This window comes from Lissotriton vulgaris, chromosome 4_1 (genome assembly GCF_964263255.1).
Source record: "Lissotriton vulgaris chromosome 4_1, aLisVul1.2, whole genome shotgun sequence".
Classification (NCBI taxonomy): Eukaryota; Metazoa; Chordata; class Amphibia; order Caudata; family Salamandridae; genus Lissotriton; species Lissotriton vulgaris.
The window spans coordinates 1,724,199,551-1,724,212,122 of NC_141691.1; the positions used below are offsets into that span (position 1 = coordinate 1,724,199,551).

Genomic DNA, 12,572 nt, shown 5'->3' on the forward strand with positions numbered 1-12,572 from the left:
ACATATGAAGGAGATGAAGACTTTAATGAGTAGGCTCATCGACGAAAGATTTAAAGCTCTGGAGCAAAAATTGGACCAATTAAAAATAGAGCTAAAGATTCCAAATCTCTCCATACCAATACCATCCCAGGCTTGTGAAGGAGTAGAAGAATCACGGAAAAACAGATGTCCACGGCAGTTGCCACCCCCAGAAATACCAAAACCACAAGCCCGGGCTTCAAATAATCTTTTGACTCTCCCTGGGAGGGAAAGTGATAACCCTCAGTACCAACGGATTAGTGAAAATCAAAATAACCAAGTAATTTCTCCAAACTTGCTTGTTTTGGACCTCCCTCCAGCGTCTTGTCCTTATGTACTAACTCTTACCGGTGTCCCGGCCCTGAAACAACACCAAGCTGAATCATGGCCAATGCTTAGGAATAAGGTCGTGAACTGGCTGTCAAAAAATAGGAAGTTTAACCTAGGTAGAGTAAACGAGATTCTGATGGTATGTAGGGTAGGATGGCTTGGTTCCTCAAAGAAAAACATACAGGGGGACTGCGTGGTTATTAATTTTAGGTCCCCACGAACGGTCCGCACTCTTTTAAATAACAACGAGCAATACCCTTATTCCAACTCAAGCATCATGGCAGTCCCCTTGGGGTTTTTCTACAAACCTCTGTATAATTCTATTAGAGAAAGGAACTGCTCTATTTTAACTCCTAATAGGTTTGAACAGCTGTCTACGCTTGAGGAAATAGATTGACCACCAACATCTCCCCAGGGGTCTATAATAGCATCAAATAACGAAACTATAAGGATTCCCACTGATGATTTTCCTATTATAACTGAAGGGCTTCTTTTATTAGGTAATTCAGAAAATAGTGGCGTAAACTTACCTATCCTCTCTCAAAACTCACCCTTGGCAGTAGCTAGGCTAAAACCACTCACAGTCTCAGCTTTAGTTCATATTACTTCTGGTAAACCGAAATTGAACGTTGCACCATCAGTAACTTCTGTTGAGCCCCCACCCCAGCCTCAAGTGATTAAAATTAGGCCCAACCGAAAAAGGGGCCCCTACCCTGACCAAGAACCGGGAATTGAGGCCCTTGATTTTTCAACTTCACCTTCGATGAAAGCATCTGTTATAAGAGGGGTCTCATTTAACAACATTTTTGGGAATATTGCAGGCCTACTTTCGAAGGTCCATTTGGGTGAGTGGCTAAATTTTGTCCGTGAATATGAACTTATTTGCGTGCAAGAAACCTGGGCCGTTACACCGACCCACTTGAATGGTTATAAAACCTTCTTTTCTCCTGCCCTACCATCTCCTTCGGGACGAGCTAAAGGAGGATTAGTTGTCTACGCTACTAATCTAATTAAAGTACAGGAAACTAAGGCTTTAAAAAACGAATCGAACTACCATATTATCCTTATGGAAATCAATAAAACAGATCTCCTTCTATTAATAAACTTTTATAATAATGTAGCCCAATTGCAGTTAATTGATATTCTAAAAGAAATTTGTAGTTTTCTTTTGGATTTTAATAACAAAAATCAAGGTAGAAACCCTATAATAGTTTGGGGTGGTGATTTTAACTTGACCCTTTGTCCATATAATTTTAATAACATTTGCAGAATAACTGATGATAAAGATTTAATTTAACTCATTTTACCCACTCTCAAAGTGGCCTATGTTTAATTGATACAATCCTGACTCTTCAACTAACTCTCACCAATGAGTTAGTAACTCCCTCTGTCCCCCTGAAACCAACCTATCATGGAAACGGCGCATCTTCTTGTATAGACGTTATCTTCCTAACAAGCTCGGCCGTTACACATATAAAACATTTCCATACTCATAATTCACCTTTTAGTGATCATTTCCCAACCTCAATCACCCTTTCCTTTGACACATATGGAGAAAGGAATAAACATAGTAATCTCCATCGGGAGGTAGATATAAACTTGGGTAGGTAAAATGGTTATACCTTGAAATGGCCAAAAGTTGATTCATCAAAGATCAATAAAAAAGTTGTTAAAGAGTCCATGGAAAAGATTAACCTATGCCTGTACGATCTTACGACACCTAAGGAGACCATAGACAACTTTTTGCAAATATCTAATACTATTCAAAAGGCCCTAACTTGCACCCTTCAGGGCATAAAAAACAAAACTGCAGGATGGTTTAATTCAACCTGCACAAAAGCCTACTCGAATTTGAAAAAAGCCTTAAATGTGGCAGTGCGGGACAGAAGCAAGATTATCTTGCTTAGAAAAACATACAACAAAGCTATAAGGGCTAGAAAAACTGAAATAAAAGAGGAATTATGGGCAGACCTACACAAAAGCTGCCATCTAAAGGACAGTGCCGCATTCTGGCATGTGATAAATTCCCCTTTTTTGTCAGGCCCTAGAGACACAGATGGAATTGAGATTACAATAGACGAATCATCCTGGACTATTTATTTCTCAAAAATCTTTGGGCTAGCAGGGAATAACACCGAAGACGAGCCCACATGAGGGATGAACCCGGAGAGCTCTGCTCCCTCAGCATTTCCAATCGCCCTAGACTTCACATTAGATGAAGTTGTGACTGCACTGATAGCGAGCAAAAGTGGAAAAGCCCCGGGCCCAGATGGTGTACCTGTGGACTTTTATAAATCTAACATAGATCTCTGGGCTCTAATCCTATTGCGGGTTCTAAATGCAGCATGTAAAATTGGTCTGCTAGACTCCTGGTCTAAAGCTATTCTCATCCCAGTATTCAAAAAGGGCGATCGCTTAAATCCAACTTGTTATCGCCCTATTTCCTTGCTGGATTCGTTTGGGAAGACAGTGGGTCGAATTATTTTAGATAGTCTACAGCTGTGGTCCAAAGAAAATAACATTATTTCTGACATCCAGTATGGCTTTAGGGAGGGATTGGGCACTGTCGAGCAGGTATTAAACCTGTCCCTTATAAAGGGTAAATATGTGGACGTAAAAAGAGGGACACTTCAACTGGCATACGTAGATCTTACTGCTGCGTTCGACTGCGTGGGCCATTAGAAGTTATGGACTATTCTTAAAGAAATGGGGGAAGAAGAACCTTTAATCACCTTTCTTAGGGAAACATATTCCAATGCTACAGCTAGAGTGAGGTTTGGTACGGGTGGGGAGCTCACAGCTCTGTTTAGAGTGGAGCGGGGAGTCAGACAGGGCTGTGTCCTGGCACCCTTCTTATTTATTGTATATACCAATGGTCTAGAATTGGCCATGCTGGAGGGAGCCAAGGACCTACCCAGAATCCAACATCGTCTGGTCCCCGCCCTTCTTTATGCGGATGATGCGGTGATTATTGCCTGCACCTCCGTGGAGCTCCAGCGTTCCCTCTCCCGCTATAACCTCTTCATGCTAGACCTTGATCTAAAGATCAACGTCAAAAAAACATTTGTTATGAGCTGTGGCCAAAATCATAGGAAGGGGAAAATGATTTATATTACCAAATCCAGTGTAGCCTACACCGCCACCTACCCCTATCTGGGGGTACTTATAGATGATAAAGGTACCTGGAAAAAAGCCATTGAAGCAAGAAAACTGCAGTTTGTAAAATCGACTATGGCCTTGGTAAAATTTACCCAGAGACTGGGCACTAGAGCCCCTGAGGAACTGATCCAAATATATCAAGCTAAATGCATCAGTATTGCTATTTATGGGGCTGGGGTCTGGGGCCATGTTAAGGCTGATTGTCTGCAGAAAGTGGAGAACAGCTTTCTGAGATTCTTGCTTGCAGTTCCTGCGGGCATATCCACCTTTAGCTGCCATATAGAGTTGGGGCTCCCCTATCTCTCTGACATCATTAGGATAGAGCCTATACTCCTGTGGCATCATATTTGGACAACGGATAAGCTTGTTTTCTCCCAAAGCATTATTAGGGACTGCCTTGCATTAGAAAATGCCACAAAGATTGACTGGCTTTATTATGTAAAAAGGTTCCTTTATGAGATGGGTCTTGAATACTTCTAACTTCTATCTCAATCCTATAGAGATGGGTCTTATTACCAGAAAAGTGCTAAAGGGTAAATGTTTATCTTTTTTTGCAGAGCTCCGCTTGGCCGAAGAAGCCTCTAAACCCTCGACACAACACGCCTTAATGACCCAAACTTCTATGTCGATCCAACCATATTTAACCTGGAACCTAAGCAGTTATGACAGGTTTTTGCTAACCTGTTTCAAAACTAATGCAATCTTCAGGCTAACAACTTTTCCTAACATTAACGACTGGTCCCAGTTAATCCCATACTGTCCCTGTAATGGCATCTCTCTTCAATCCACATTACATTTGACCCTCTTTTGTAAATTCTACATTGAACCAAGAAAACGATATTTATTACCAATCTTAAAAAGTTCTGGTTTGCGACAATGTCGCCCCGCCCTTCTAGTACTCCAATTCCTTGAATATGAATTGATTACTTTGTATATAGTCAGGTACCTATAATTCCTTATCCGACATAGAAAGAACATTTAAATAAGTCTCTGCAGATGTCTCGATTCTTTTCTATTCATTCTTTTACTTGCCTGATTTTTAGGTCGAGCTGGAGTTAGCATCCGAAGGATGCGTCCAGTCTCGACAACTTTAGTGATCCGTCTCGGGGAAATGAGGGACAAGAGGGTGCCACGCGCTTCTCTTGTGCTGGATTTGACTGCGTGCACGCGCAGCCACACTCACGCATGCGCACATACACAGCCACACGCATACACAGGCACACACACACACCCACCCCCATCGCCGCCGCACCTACACACACACTAGCGCACCTACACGCACACACAGAGACCTCCCCCCACACACACCAGCGCACCTACACACACGCACGCACACATACAAAGACCCCCCCCCCCCCGCCGCCGCCGCCATCGCACAGATACACACACACACAAGCGCACCCCCCTCCCCCCTAGAACTAAGCCCCACTTACTGCCATTCGGGACTTCTGTAGCCGGGGCTCTCCCTCGGGCATGGGAGCCCCGCTCTCAGGCACTCCGTGGGCGCGTGCGAGGGACTTCCGAAGACGGAAGTCCCGCCCAAAGGAACTGGCTCAAACGCGCATGCGCAGTGACCAGACGCTCCAGCCAAAGCAGCTCTGCGCTTCCTCGCACCTGGCCCATACGAAACTTGTCTTTATTGAAGTGAGAGCAAGACAAGAAGATGACTTAAGAAAGCAAAATAGCATCGTGTGTCATAAACGCACCGCATTGTCTCAATTGTTTCAAAAGTTTTTCTTGTCTCAGGGTTCAGCCGCCTTCTTCCTCCGTTTTGTCGTGGTCGCTGTGAATTGGGGTGGGGTAAAGTAGCTTGTCCTGGACCCGGCTTCCTTGTGCCTCGGTGACACTGATCACTGCACACCATTCAGATCTGGGCCGCTGCGCGCGCTGCTCTGGGCTCTGCTTGTGGGAGGTGTCGGTGGGTGGGGCTGTGCTGCCTTCGAGCGAAGGTGCTTTGCTGTAACCTGAGATTTGGAAGTTGGTAACCATGGTCACAGGTACACACACGAGAGGGAGGCGCACAGGTGGTTCACACGAGAGCGCCCCCTGCACAGGTAAAACATACTCCCCCTGCTCCTAGAGACCAGGCAGACAGACCGACAGACGCCATGCATCGGTCCAGGGGCACCGTGGCCTGCCTCTTCCTCCTGCTCCCCTCTCTCGGCTTCGCCCAGACCAGAATCCCCCTCACCCGGCCGGACACCTGCGACGCCTCGCAGTTCTTTAACACGGCCACCCTGGGGTGCAGAAGCTGTGGGACAAACAGCATCAAGAGTGCTGATGGCGAGTGTGGGAGTGGGGGCGGAGGGGGCTTGGGTCAAGGTTACTGATGTAGGAAACCCGGAAACGAAGCTTTTTTCCGATAATTTGCATTACTTTTGCTTGGAAAAAGGCCGTATGTTTGGATCTGCTTGCAGAATGACAAGTCTGATGAAACTCCAGATTTAAACACAATCGCCATAAAATGCAGTACTGTTGTATATTCCCAACAGCCAGGAATTGCGCCTGCTTCAGAGTCCTTCTGAAAGGAGCAACAGTGCAGAACATTCTCCGTTCAATGCTGATAAAGTGATTTATTCACAGCTTGTGTTTCTCCAGTGCTCCCTCTCACCAAGATTAGTGGCGGCTGGTGAAATTTGAAAGTGGTGTGGCATAAACGTTTGGGATGACTTTTATGTAGTGAGCGACGTGGGCAAGCTTAATGGACAAACATGAGGTGCAACGATCCTCTTCATCAGTTACAGCTTCACGATCACTCTGAATCCCCTAGAGGTAGGCATCAGTTACAGCGTCACGATCACTCTGAATCCCCCCCGGCAATCGGCCGATAATTACATTTCACGTGTCTGGTGCTTTCCCCAGTCTCTGCCCCAATATATTTGATCTCTTCTCCCACCAGATGTATGTACTAAGATGAAACGCTTTCCACACGTTGAACACACACATTTTTATTTTGAAGAAAAATTTTCATATTTGAACATGATGGTTGTATTATTTACATGGCAACAATTTTTCGGGGCTCGCTCTTTTCATGCCTGGGTTCATAGAGCCATGTGGCTCTCCCTGTTTGTTGACTCGCCCACATCTACCACGAACGTTTGAGTGTTTGTTGTTTTCAGTAAGGGTTGTTCTTTTAAAAAAATATTACATGCACTTCCTGATTGCTGAAAAACCGAAATGGTATCATCAAATGTTATGCCGTGTAGTCATTACATGCGTTTCATTGTTGTTTTTGCCACATTGTCCTTGGAGGTCGGGCTCATTGCAGAACTGAAGTGTTACTGCCTGTCCTACGGCCAAGTTAGGTGCGGAAGACTGAATGGCCATTTTCAGACCTCGAACCGTGATATGGCTTTGAATACATCGGGTATTTTTCCCGCAGGTTTAAATCTGTACTCGTTCACGGGACTATTTTTCAGCTACAGGAATTGCTGGCTGCCTTTTCATCTCGAATTGAAAATTGTATTGATGCCGTTTACAATAAGACCTAATTAAAGATGTGTTTTTGAATGTGCAGTTAGAGTCTACCTTTACAAAAAATAGACTATACCTTTCGTTTTATAAGACATTTGAGTTTGTCAGACTTTACTAAAACTCCAGTGGGTTATGCCTTCATTCGGCAGTTTAAAGGCACCACATGACTTCAGGAGGTGAACGTGCCTGGGCTTACATTTTGTTTTAGAAAAAAAAGGAAAAAACCCAAAACAAACAAACCATTTGTAGTCACCAACTGCAATAAGCACATCTGCAAACAGTTTTACATGGCAGGCAGGCAAAATCAGTATGTCTCTGAGGTCAGGGCTTCTCAGGTGATTTTCAGCCTGTTCTTAACTGTGTTTCTGATTTGACAGCCCTTTTGTTTGGAGATTATTTTCCACCTAGGTTGGGTTTTCTTTGCATGGTTTCTCTTTTTTCGTTTTTTTGTTCTTCCCTCAGTCTCTCGGGCGCCCCGGTCACCACCACAGAACCGACCCCAGGTTTGCTCCTATCTTTTTTCCATTCCAACATGATGGCGATGTATGTTGTGTCTCTTGTCTGTCAGTGGAGTGCAATGGAGTTATGTTAAGAGTCTATAAAGCACCACGTATTTTTAGGTCTCGACCACCACCACAGCACTACTCAGCACCACCACAGCACTACTCAGCACCACCACAGCACCACTCCGCAACACCACAGCACCACTCAGCACCACCAAAACATCAGTCAGCACCACCAAAGCAAATACACAGCACCACTCAGCACCACAAAAACAAAACTATGCACCAACACAGCAACACTCAACAAAATGACTACATTACTCAGCACCAGCCCAGCATAAGCCAACACAACAACAGCACCACTCAGCAACACCACAACACCACTCAGCACCACCACAGCACCACTCAGCACCACACCAGCATCAATAAGGGACACACCAGCATCACTGTACACCACCACAGCACCACTCAGAAACAGCACAGCAGCAATCCGCCCAACACCAGCATCACTCAGCGCAACACCAAAATAAATAAATAACACCCAAACATCACTCATCGCCACACCAGCACCACTCAGCGCCACCACAGCATCACTCAGCACCACCACAGCATCACTCAGCACCACCACATTATCACTCAACACCACCACAGCATCACTCAGCACCACCACAGCATCACTCAGCACCACCACAGCATCACTCAGCACCACCACAGCATCACTCACCACCACCCCAGCATCACTCAGCATCACTCAGCACCACCCCAGCATCACTCAGCACCATCCCAGTATAACTCAGCGCCACCACAGCACCACTCAGCATCACCACAGCACCACTCAGCACCACCACAGCAGCACCACTCAGCACCACCCCAGCACCACCCCAGCATCAATCTGCGGAACCATTCAACAACAACTGGTTCAAATATGTTCTCTCAATGTTTCAAACTTTATTACAAATGTTACAAAAAGATGTTAATATTTCACTTCTGTTCTTGGATTTTCGTCACAATAAAATACACTGAACATAATCTTCACAAACGTTTTGTACAAAAGTTTAAGCTATTGCCATTATAAGTTAAAATCACTTTTATTTAAGTATTAATTATTTAAAAAAATTAAAAGCCATTGTAATTTATAATATCAATACAGCTAAATCACGTAAATACAAAACATGTTGCATTACAAATGCTATAGGTGTCACATTTGCGAAAGTTATAACTATTGGCATCGTAAATGACAAAGCGATTAATTGAACTATTTTCAAAACCAACACATAAATTAAAAAAATTGTCATTTACAAGACCAATAGCTCAAACTTTCCTAATGCGAGACCTATTGCATTGCAAATGCTTGTTAATACATTTTGGCCGCTGGTACCTATTCTGTGATTTTTAATCTATGTAACATTTATCATATATGTTGGATGTAATTATATAAATGTATACTTTTATGGTTTGCTATGTTTTGCAACCGAATAAAGTTTGATTACTTACTTACTATAAAGAAAACACACAAATTCATATCAGTAAATAGCCAGCACTAAAAAAAATTCTTGTCCAGCACCAATCCTATTAATAAATACAAAACAACAGATACGTGCAGATTCTTTTCATTCACTGTTAAAAATTGATTTGTTGCATAGAAGAAATGTATATATTTTATTAATGCAAAAACACAAGAACAAAGAAGTGTTTCTGCACAATCACAGCGATGGAGATTTAGCTCATAGCCTTACAGTGTTCCAACACAATTATATTCCTTCCCCAGAAAGCTACAAATAAGGTCCATTTACACACACGGAAAGAGACCATGACTTGCAGCTGAATTTCGATCATTTAATGACAACAAATAAAACACATGAACGTGTACAGCTTGTGCACAACAAAAACACATGTACTTTTGTGCAATGTGACGAGCACTCTTGCACTCTTGACAATGCAGCCTAATTATGCTAACTAAATCAAACCTATACTACTCAATATTCTCTAATAAACGACTTGATTTCTACAACTGTGCCTTCATAAAAGTAGTGATGCACTCTGGTATGTCCCAGAGATTTTTTTACCAAACTTTTGCCGTGTGTGCCAGGGCAAAGTCTGATCATTGAACTTGAGACTGGAAGAACGACAGAGAACGACGAACAGACCCCCACCACCAAGATCCAGCAGAGAAGTAGAATGCAACTAGGGCTACTGAAGGGATAGCACATATAAAACAAATCATGGATTATTCACAGGTTGAACATGAACCAAATATTAGTAATAACACGTCCTGGCAAGTCCTCTATGACCACTGAAACTGAAAGCACACAAACAATATTGTAAACAGCATATGTTCAATGCCAATTGGGTTTCAACAGATTCCTTTCTCTGCCTCCTCTTCTGTCAGCAGTGGCTGCCACACCCATCTCCCTTAGCATCACAGTTCTTGCTCAGGGGTACAGTGCCTCCTCACTCTTCCAGTACCCACATTTGCTGTCTGCAGTTTTTCTATTAATACCTCATTTTAATAGGCCATTTCTTTCTGCAAATTCAGTATGTACCTAGGCAGCACACCCATGGCAGGCGTCAACCAGCTAACCAGACTGCCAAACCTTTGAAACCTGGCTCCAAGGTGGCACTTTTGTGTGATTGTACAATAGATTTATCCACATAAGGCTGTCACTGCCCATACCATTGCAACATGTTGTATGAAATTGTCTGATGTGTTTAGTGTCACATTGTACATAAAGATTTACTATTCCACAATTCTGAATAGCAAATTGCGTCTGTCGTACATTAAGGCACAATGTCATGGCTGAGTAGCAAAGTTATTAAAAAATCAATGATGGGGGAAAAGGGATCACATGTTCTGAGTAGCCAGGGTTATTCTTAATTTTCGTTCCTATACCGAGAAAAACCCTCATTCACGTACTTAGTATCGGTTGGCTGTATATCTTGTTTCTCCGCCTCACTTATTACGTAATAGCATCATCATAGGGTTAGTTGTTGTGCTTCCTCCGCCAGGAGGTGAACCACTGGTTAATACAGTAGTGATTAGAGACAATTGTGATAAGTGAAATTAAAGAAAAATGTTAAAAAATCCCTAATTACCATAGAAAAGTGAAATTTATTGGGTCTTGGTGTGAGGCTTATTAAAATGATAGCGTGCGTAGGAAGAGTGATTAGGAATCTTCCGCACTATTATGTGTCCAGTAAAAAGGTCGACATGTTTCAGCCCTTTGGTTGCCCAGGCGGGGTCAGGTGGGCTTTCTTCAGGACCTAAGGAATGTGTACCTGTTTTTAACAAGGTTGGTCTAGGTATTGTGCCTGGCCGGTGTGGAGGTCTGGTAGTACCTCTTTTGTTTAAACTCTAAAACATCATCAGGTAGCCAGGGGGAGGGGGTAGACCTGCTCCTCGGCGGTCATACACTGCTTGTGCTTGCTCTGCCCCTCTGGACCCGGAATCGAGTTATTAACCAACTGGTTTCAAAATAAAGACTCAGTAGGGCTCTTGTTCAGGGCAGCTTTCTTTTGTGCCCCAGAGTACTGGGAAATCATTTTTAGATAGCATATAATTTTACACAAATAAGTATTTATTTATTGATTAAGAGTACAGAATACATAAGACATGGGCCTGACCTTGAGGGGCAGGGGAGCACTTTACATACCAACGAGGGGGATACAGACAGCATAAAAATGTTCATAGCAAGGCGTTTAGTTGGTGAGGGAGTTTACCTTAATCAGGAGAACATGGAGCACTTAAAGCAGAGTGTGATACATGTGTAAATAATGGGTAAGTTGTCCAATAAGTGATTCTATCATAGCCAAAGAGAGTGTTTGTATGACGTTACAACGCATGCTTTTAACCCGCATGCCGTTACAACACAATTTTTTACCCCGACTTGCTGTCGGGTATGCGCTGGAGTTAGGAATAGTATAATTTACTATTCCAACTCCAGTCTGTGCAACAGTAGGGAAGGTGTTGGAGTTAAATCCAACAACTTATACCCCCTACAGCAAGCCATTTTCTTTGTAATGGCATGTGGGGTAAAAGCATCCGTTGGAACGGTTGTTTCCCAAAGAGAGCACTGCTTGAGTAGTTGCTGCCATTCTGGAGCCAGAGTTGTAAAAATCCCACTGTCTGAGTTCCCCTTGTACAGTATTATGGTTGGCATCCATTCTTCACTCCTTTGAGAGGGGAGCCTTTTTGGGACATCAGTACAGAACTAGAGAGTAGATGGTGGAAGTTGTATGTGGTGCTGGCAGTAGCTCTGCCGACTTTATCAATGGGTGGAGTCCCAGTAGTCGATAAGGATGCAGGCACTGCCATTAGACAGCCAGGTTGGTTGCACACTATAATTTCACAGTAGTTCACAAATTGTTCTGTGTGGTATTTTGCCAGTGTATAAATATTATATGAACTGGCTGCAGTAGCTTGGTGAGAAGGCCGCCCTAGAATAATGGCTGCTGTAGGCACAAATGCCTTGTCTTACCACCCTTTTATCTTAGTGTGTGTGCGAACAGACACCCTAGTTGTACCTAGGAACTCAAAAAGAAAATATTCTAAAGCAAAGGGCGTGTTAGGACATTTTTAAAATGCCATTTTAATTCTAATTGAATAATGTAATTCTTTTGTATGTTAAGAGTTGAGGATGAGATACAAAAGCATTACCTTCTTTCAGTGGCTTGGCAGCAAAATGATGGGGACCACTGCAGAATGTATGACGGGGCCCCCTGAGTCTCCCGAATCTCATAGATATTCATTGACTTTGGACTGAATGGGGCCCCTTGAAAACTTGAGGGTGGCCCCTGAAGGGGTGGAGCCCTTGTGCCACAGGGTCTGCCAGGGCTTGTGTTACGGCCCTGCCTTCTTTGAACGAAACAATTTTGTTTTATACAGTGGCAGTCTGCTAAAAGCTGCTATTGAGAGGCTTCTGAAAGTCTCAATGGCAACTTTCAGTATGCTGGTCACTTTTTACAATTACCCTGACAATCAGGCAGATTTCTTGGAAGAAATAATTTTGTCACCTTCTCTTCTGCTATGTCAGGCAAATGTTTGGACGTGCAATAATATAGGACCTTCGCGACAGTGGGTGGTCTGAAGGA

At 43.4% G+C, this 12,572-nt stretch overlaps 1 protein-coding gene across 3 annotated transcripts in view; it reads left to right on the forward strand.

Moving 5' to 3' along the window:
- Positions 1–12,572, forward strand: part of DPY19L4 (dpy-19 like 4) — a 617,659-nt gene that overhangs the window by 418,269 nt on the left and 186,818 nt on the right. The gene's annotated exons all lie outside the window — the stretch shown is intronic.